Here is an 8971-nt window from a genome sequence, read left to right as displayed (position 1 = left end):
ATAGTTTAACATTTTTTTTTAGGGGCACGCCCTCCCGGTAACTTGTCTTGGGCTAGAGACAAGGTAGTGGCCCTGTCAGTCATTGATGTGCTTACATCTTTTGACAAACAGCCCAACTTCTCTGTACCACTTTCGACCAGGGTGGACGTGTCCGTGCTTGTAGATTTGTCCATTGAATTTGTGAAAGGGAGCCTTGTCTCGGGGCCCTTTGTGATTGTAGTGTCAAAGTATAAGGGTACTTCTACCGAGTTTACCACACCCGAATGGAATCCACCCACTCCCGTTGATTGAGAGCTCAACCTTTCTGATCTTCTCTAATCTTTATCCTTGATAATCGGCTCAATGATACTCTTCAGGATTTGTACTGTCTGGTCTGCATTTTTATCCAGGTTGGTTTGGAGCGCCGAGATGAATCCTTCTACAAAGATCATTTTGGAGAGTAGCATAGTGATTGTAGTCATGTGATCGCGAAGTTGGTTGTTTTGAGATTCAATTAGTTTCATAAAGGCGCCATAACTAGCGCAAACGCAGTGATCATTTTGGAGTCTATGTTGGGGTCCTTTTTGGGCTCTTCCTCCGCCTGGGTGGTTGCCAAAACTGTCAAAAGGTCTTCGTCCGTGGGAGAAGGTAGCCGTCTGGAGCGTTTACTGTGGAAGGGAGCCTGCTGCGGAGTAACCCCTTTGAGGGGCCTAGGGGCCTGGCCCACACCGCCGTTGCTGACTGCTTGGAGGTGAGGACCCACCTCGTGCGTCGATGACTCCATGTTTTTTCCCCTGACCTTAAAGATTACATCCGAGGTGTCTAATGAACCAAAGGACGAGGGAGGGAAACATAGATCCGAGGGTTCGGGCCAATGGTTACCCTTGGGGGGCTGATTAACCTTGTGAACAACCGAGTTATTTAGGCCCATCGCAGTGGTGATGCCAAAGGGTTTCCAGCCCTGTTTAGACCTTTGGTATTGGGCATTGGAAGTGTTTGACCGGTTTTCAATACCAAAAGTAAACGGATTTACAGTATTGTGGTTATTAGGCCAGGATTTGGCCGGCCGGTCCCCATTTGACAAGGTTAACTCGTTACTCGGTAGGGGACTAGGGTCAATTGTCGTTGAAGAGGCTGCGCAGAATAAGTCCCCCTGAAACTCCTCCATAGGCTTTTCTTTACCAGCAACCTGTGAGTCCACAAACACTATTTCAGTGGCGACTATAGGCCTTTTTGCCAATCGTCCTGAAATTCATCTTCCTTGTGTTCAGCTGCACCGTTTCCGGGTCCCGCCCACACCTCCACCCGATTGGCTACAGGCACCAGTCTTTGGCAGCCAATCGGGTGGAGGATCTGACGGGACCCGGAAAGAACACCAACATTTCGGAGATTCCCGAGACCCGCAGAAATTGTTAAAATTCGGAGGTTAAGCAGGTATGTGACTCGGTGCATACTCCAACCCATTGCAGAAAGTAGGGATTTATCAGGATCTCGGTGGTTAGATTCCAATGGTGTAGCTTAGCCCACTGAGATGCAGCCATATTGGTCGGGCTCTTATGCCCCCATAACATGTGCATTTTTAAGCAAATGTACAATTGGTAGCAGACAAGTGTGGGCTTGTAGGTGATCACCGATTATAGTCATGATCCCATCCTCAAAACATTTTTCAGTCCTGCACCCACTCGAGGTTTGCTCCACCACTTGAGGTAATGGACATGAGTGCATGCAAGACGTAATGTTTTACTCGGTTCTGTGTTGGTTTATTGTGTCACTCAGAGAACTGCGTGCCGCTATTGTGCTGTGTGAACAATGCTGCAATGAGCTTCTTTTTCAAGCGACTGCTTGGAGCCGTAGTTGGAAATTAATTATGAATCGGACCTAGTGTGCATTCAGCTCTCCATCTAAAACTATTTGTCCTTCGACTTGTGTCAGTGTTTCCTGTTTACCGAAATACTCGATAAACTGTTGTATCCGCGCTATCTTACACCCTTACTTAAAACCTCATTTGTTTGTCGTCCTTTACATATCCTCCTCTGACTTTATTTTGGACCACCCATTTTCCTTTCTATTTTTGTGTAGCACCGCCTTCTTTCAGCTCCCCTTCCCCACCGTTGTGTCTTTTATTTTACTCCGATGTTTTCTCGATTTGTTTGAGGCCTCCCGCAATGCCGCCCCCTCTTCCTAAAACTGTAGTCGACACACCCTGAGTTAGTAGGTGTTTACTTTATCGGTGAAGGGGCGTGGTTGACTTGTATTTATCGCGTGACCTTAAAACGGCGTCGGCATAATAAACCCTCACAGCTACGAGATGTGCGTACTGCGAATAAAATGGCCGCCATTAAGAGATGGGCGGGGTAGGTAGGCGGACCCGAAGCCTTGCCCCCGGGAAGCACCTATCTCGGCTTGGGACTCGCGCGTTCACACGTGTCTAACTTGCAGAGCTCTCTGCAAACCATTGTGTACATCCGTTTTATTGAAATAGTCTACATAGTTGACAGGGCGCCCCTGCTACACTAGAGTTTAAATTTGAATGTTATTTATGTTGGTTTGAGAAAGACGAATGTATAAAGTTAAGAATTGAGAAGTCGGAGGATAAACCGTAGCTCTTTACTTTGAAAAGCTGCATGAGCATCACGTTACAGGCTCAGAGTGAAACAGATGCTAAACGTAGCTAATCCTGGGTAACCTTGTGACTGTCTTTTTTTAATATAATGGTTTTGTATTCCAATCTCAAGCCACCCACCCTGGCAGTATCTTCCAAACTCTCTCGACTTCTCTCTCCTCCCACTCCAACTCCGCACTCTCTTCTTCTGACTTCACTAACTTCTTCTCCAAAATTCTTACCCTTTGGCAAAAAATCAACACCCCCTCTGATTTCCCCCCTTTTTTCCTCCCCCTCCCCTCTCTCATCCTTCATGTCTGTTGGGGGTGTGTCCTGACCCCCCAGTGATTCCCGTAAGCCCCCCAGCGCACAAGGACTCACAGCGCACACGTCCTTCTGGCTCGGGCTTCCCGGTCGCACTGTTGTGGCCGGGAACACCCCGTTTACATGCTGCACGCAGCGGCGTGCAACGTCACGCCGCTGCGTGCGCGCCCCGTCATCGGACAGCGCTACACTCCTCCTTTTTCAGGAGGACAACAACAAACACTTAAAGAATACCCACTGCAAACCAAATAACACTACAACGATAACCCCATCTAAAACCCAGTTCCAAAACACCCCTTTATTGACATCCACCTGGGTCCCTTTAACAGTTCTCACCATCAGGCTGCTCAGACAAATGTCCCAATACGTAGTCACTGAGGTGAGCGGGTTTCCCTCGCCCAGCCCTCTGGGGGTACCTCTGGCGCGGGTGATCTGTCCATAGGCGTCGTCCGGGCCGGGGACTGAGGCAGGCAGGGTGTCTCTCCTTCGTCCTTAGGAACCACCCTTAAGTCCGGGTCAGGTCTCAGATCCCCTAGCTTCTTGAAGAAGCTCACATTGCGGGTTACCGCAGACCTTCCGTCTGAGGCAGTCACCATGGATCCCTTGACTGCAACAACGTTCAGCGACTCAGGCTCATACGGAAGGGAGAGCTTTCCATGGGGGTGTCTATTTCGAATGAGGACCTCTTCGCCCGGCTCCAGCCGCTGCGGGCGAAGTCCTCGCCAGGTGTTTTCCTGCTCGATCCTCACTCGCCGTTCTGCGTCAACCTGTTGGTTGTCGATTACCCCCCGGTTCTTTCTCCCCCATCTCCGGTAACAGCCCCCGATGGCACCGTTTGAATAACGCCTCTGCCGGGGCCACTCCGGTGGAGGCATGCGGGGTGGTGCGGTACACCCCCAGGAATTGATAGAGAGCTCTTTGGAGGGATTGGCCCTGGCCGATTCTAAAGGTCTTGTTCAGAGTCCTCATCAGCCGTTCGGCTTCGCCGTTTGCCCTTGGCCATAGGGGTGTGATCTTCCTGTGTAGCACCCCACAGCTCTCCATTAGCTCTGAGAATCACTCGCTCTGGAACGGCGCCCCGTTGTCCGAGTCAAGTGTGTGGGGGAAACCATGGGCCGCAAACACCTTTTCCACGGCCACCACCACATGCTCAAACGCCACCGACTCCACGAATTCCACCTCCGGGTATCTTGAGTATTCGTCGACCAGCACCAGGAAGTGGTTGCCCATCGTGGTGGAGCCAAAGTCCGCATGAGCAACTTCCCAGGGTCACATCCCCCCAGGCATCGCTTCTATGGCAGGCTCACGCTGCAGGGGAGACGCCGCCTGACATCAGACGCAGGCCGCCACAAAAATCGTCCACCTTGCGTTCCAGTTCCGGGAACCACACTTTCAGTCTTAGGCGGGCCTTAGTCTTGGCAGCGCCCTGGTGTCCACGGTGGGCAAGGGTGATCACTTCCCTCACCTTGGATTGGGGCACGACAATGCGATCTCCCCTGAGCAGAAGACCGGATGCCGAAAAAGAGAGCTCCTCCCGGACCTTCCACAGCTGCTCCAGTCCGGTTCTGGCCTCCTGAGTGCGGCCCGCCAGGGCCTCCAGCACCGACTTCCCGGAGCCATGCTGCATGGAGTGCCTCAGGATTTGGAAACGCTCATCTTCCGCTGCAGCGGCCTCGAGCTCCCCCAGTGGCATTGCATTCGGCGTGGCCGCCTCCACCACCACACGTACATATTCATCGGCTTTTTCTGCACAAGTGTCATGGTCTTCCTTCCCAGGCGCACCCGGGTGTCTTGAGAGATAGTCCGCCGCATTGTTCGCCCCCGGCCGAAACACCAAGGTGACTCCGTATTCCAGGAGAACGAGCATCCACCGCTCAATCCTGGCCGGCGGCTTGGATGATGACCCGGCCAAGATAGGAAGCAATGGCTTGTGGTCCATCATCACCGTCACCGGGCGTCCGAGGACGTAGAGCCGGAAGTGACTACAGCCCCAGAGCACCGCCAGCGCCTCGCGCTCAATCTGTGAATACCGTTGCTCTGCATCCGACAATGCTTTGCTGGCGTAAGCCACCGAGCGGATACCCCCATCACGGTCAATCTGCGTCAACACGGCGCCCAGGCCGAACGGGCTGGCATCGACAATGATCTCCGACGGCAACGCTGGATCAAAGAAGGCCATGGTATCCTCTGCTGCCAGGGCACCCCTGATTGGCATCGAATGCCGCCTGTTCAAGCGGACCCCAGTTCTAGGTGGTATCTTTCCTTGTCAGTGCTCTGAGCGGTTCCGACCTGGAGGCCAGATTCTGGATAAACCGTCCACAGTATGTAACCATACCCAGGAAGCTCCGCACATCGGACACAGATTCCGGAGGTTGCGCCTTTTTAATGTCCTGGACCTTCTTGGGACCCAGTGATACACCCCCTTCTTTAAATACAAAGTCAAAGAACTCTATCGAAGGTCTCAGAAACTCGCATTTCTCCTTGTGGAGGGTGAGGCCCAGGGACTGCAACTTCTCAAATGTTTTCGCCAGCCGCCTCAGGTGGTCCACCTCCGTCCTGGCAAACACCAGGATATCATCACTGATATTCAAGACACCCTCCAGATCTGCTAGGACACCTCGGATGATATTTTGGAACACCTCTGCCGCCGAAGACACACCAAAGCTCAGTCTTTTGTAGCGGTACAGCCCTCGGTGTGTGGTAAAGGTGGTAATGTAGCTCGACTCGGGGTGGAGAACAACCTGGTGGTAGCCCGCTCGGAGGTCCAGCTTTGAAAAGAAGCGAGCACCCTATACCTCGGCAATGATGTCATCAAATTCGGGGTGAGGTGCCTCTCTCTCTTGATAGCTTTATTCGGCAGCCTCATGTCGACACAGATTCTGACGGCATCTGGTTTGTGAAAACAGAACAATAATATGAGGCCGGGAAGCCCGAAAAGAAACACACCAACACAGGTTACAAAGAAACATACAAGTGCTTTATTTAAAAAGCTACAACAGTTACCAAGTCAATTGACAAACGGATAGCTATTCGGCTCTCAGAGTAACATAACGAACTTCAACGAGGGTTCGATGTGTTAGTGAGAGACCGCACATTGGAATACCCGGGCTTTTTATACAATTTGTCTAGCCCTGAGCCAAACCTCTTGTGGGTTAACCATTCTGCGAAACAGGTCTTTGGGTTCCTTGCCAGGTCAATCCTTTAATATATACATTTCGATTAGTTTCACTGATATAGTTGTACATTTACATATAGGTCAACGGTAGGACAAGGTCTCAGTTCGCGACCCCGACAAGTGGCCTGCAGACATATTAATTATTTAGTTGCACGGAGGTCACAACGGCCAGAGTTTTACTCAGAATGTCATTTGGCCTCCATTTTGATGTTCAGGGTGACTTCTACATAACAAGAGAACCTAAAATGGCGGCTCAATCCAAGATGGCGACTTACATTACTTTCTCTAAGGTCAAGACCTTGCCGTGGAGTTTGTTCGCACATGATGTTTAGACAACTTGGCGTAGGCCAATAAACATACAATTGTTACAATGGGAGGCACAATATTGTTTCTATTCTGACAAACCCTCCTTTTGCCCTATGCCAAGTGCTAATATCATTTCTAATGTCTTTGTAGATAACACCATGCATTGTCGTCCACACATCCTGAATCGTTATCCGTAATATCTATAGCCATTAGGTCGTTCACCAGAACCTCTTGTAACATAAACTCTTTAGATGCTGTATCTGGGGCATACATTTTGTGCCCTATCGTGCTCACTGCCTGAGCGCAACATCCCCCTAGCATTGCACATATACTGGGTAGACATTGGATACAGCAACAAAGGAATAGCAGGATTCCCAAAATAACCAGTACAACAGAAAGCACCTTCCAACCCCAGGATCGTAGAGAATCCCAGAACCAAGCACTAATACTCCAATCTCCCACAGGAACATGAACTTCTGAACTAAGGATGTGCAAGTTCTGTATTGCTTTGAAAATTGTCGGTGAGGAATCTGGTACGAAAACACAGCAAGCGGACCCCACTAATTTACATACTCCACCACGGTCTGCCAGAATGACATCTAATGCCATCCGGTTTTGGAGCGCTACCAATCTTATTGCTTTCTGTTCCAGTGTCATATTGTAGAGTATATCCGTGGTCCGGTTGATGGTTCTCTCCAGTACTCTTGCTAGCCCCCTAATATTTTCAGAATTTGCTATCTGTCCCCAAAATGGCACAACTTATTTTGTTATATCTCCCAATATTTGCCCTGGGGTATCTCCATTCTCGTCCCGCCGTGGGCGAGTCTTAGAAACTTCCAATGTGCTAGCTATGAATACCCCAGGTAACAGGATTCCCAAATAACAGGTTCCCTGCCAATCCTTGGCCAACCAGGGAAATGCTGAACTACCACAAACTAAATAGACAGGCCCCCCTACATATAGAGGCCTGTTCTCCCCGGTCAAATTTGCAATGTTCACACAACCTTCAAAATCTCCCATTGACCGAGTGCCATTTCTTTGTATACAAAAGGGGACTGAATTGGGGCTATGGTTAATAGAGTAGGAAGGTGGCACAGCGTCCTTATTGCCTATCAGAGCCATTTTAAAGATTCCAAATTAGAGTTTGGAAGGGAAGAGACAGTTTATCAGATGGCCTAATAGATGCAACATTAGCTTTACTTCTATTTGCAAAAAGCGAGCATCCCAGGGGAGTCAATTCACGTTTCTCAAAATCATTTAAATTAGTTCCATCAAAGTTCCCTGAGATGCTGTCATTCCAACGGCCAAAGAATAGTGCTCTAAAAGAGGCGTAGCAAGCAGTCGTTAAAGGTAAAGGGTGAATATACCATCCTAGCCCCTTATTGCCATGTTGCGGTAAATGGGTGCAAATCCAGCAATTACTCTTATTAAAAATGGCATGCGTTGAATTCATTATTATCATTAAAGTGTTATTATGGTACTTTCGTCTATGCTGGGAGTCCTTAGGTGACAAAGTATGAAGGTGTACAGAGGGAGTCAAAGCAGTAGGTACAATTTCAATTGGCAGAAGAGGCTCTAGAGGATACATTTCTTCGAAGTACCAGAGTCCCACGGCAGTAACTATACAAATTCCAATTACTATTAACACAACACAGCAATACGTTTTCGGGGCCCAGGCACATTGTTCATTGTCCGAGTTGGTCACCCCCTTATTCACAAGTCCAATGCGAACAGCAGCGGTGGAGGTGGCAGGCATCGTAGTTTTTTCAATCGACGACCCCAATGTTCGTTGCTGGCGACACTACGGTCGCGTGACTTCTTAGTCCTTCCCCAACCCTAGCCAGCAGAATCCCCTTTTTCTTTTTCAAAAACTTTCTTTTGCAAGAACAAAACTCTCAATGACTCTTTCTTTCCAGATGCACAGGCAAAACCAGTGCCGTAGTTCTATTTTCTTGAGAAACCTGGTGGTTCCCGGTACTGTTTGATCCGGAAATAAGGTAACGTCATTTCCTGAGGGAAGCAACGTATCGGAGGCGACGCAAGTCGCAGAACTTGAAACAAGGTTTTCCGGAAGCGACCTTTCCAAAGAGTGTGGAGACGAAATGGACTGTTCCCCCAGCTCCACGGGCTCAGAGAGATTCTCTGACACACTCACAGCTCTATTTGCTACTTCAGGATCTGAGATTGTAGCATCAGCGAGGGGTTCTGCTTCTTCTGTAACGCGTGGCATCAGGTGAGGAAGTTTCTTGACATGCGTCGCGTGGATCCAATGCTTCTTTCCAGCCACCCGCACTGCTGTCTGGGTGACCAGCAGCACCTGATAGGGTCCCCGCCAGCGAGGCGCGAGGCAGGAAGACCTTTCGTAGGCCTTCACCAGGACCCAACTTCCAGGCTGAATATTGTGTCCTAGGCCCGTAAACCGTATAGGTAAAGCTGATTGAACCTGATGATAAATAAGATAGAGATTTTTAGTCAACTGATTACAGTAGTCTACAAGCAACACATTTTCAACCTCCCTCCGAGCTTTGGGCTTTGGAAGACCCCAAATATTAGCAGGTCTCCCCATCACTACCTCAAATGGAGAG

At 49.6% G+C, this 8971-nt stretch overlaps 1 protein-coding gene across 5 annotated transcripts in view; it reads left to right on the top strand.

Annotated features, from left to right (window-relative positions):
- The first annotated feature begins 1303 nt into the window (after positions 1-1303).
- Positions 1304-8971, top strand: part of XIAP (X-linked inhibitor of apoptosis) — a 683213-nt gene continuing 675545 nt past the window's right edge. Inside the window, exon 1 of one of the 5 annotated variants that reach the window (XM_069612668.1) lies at positions 1304-1413. The gene's annotated coding sequence lies outside the window, so the exon portion shown is untranslated. Of the gene's footprint in view, positions 1686-8971 lie in introns of all 5 variants that reach the window. The other 4 variants (XM_069612665.1, XM_069612667.1, XM_069612669.1 and 1 more) reach the window with 4 other exon arrangements.

Source organism: Ambystoma mexicanum, chromosome 5p (genome assembly GCF_040938575.1).
Source record: "Ambystoma mexicanum isolate Mex_15411 chromosome 5p, UKY_AmexF1_1, whole genome shotgun sequence".
NCBI classification, from domain to species: domain Eukaryota; kingdom Metazoa; phylum Chordata; class Amphibia; order Caudata; family Ambystomatidae; genus Ambystoma; species Ambystoma mexicanum.
This window is presented reverse-complemented; position numbering and strand designations above follow the sequence as displayed.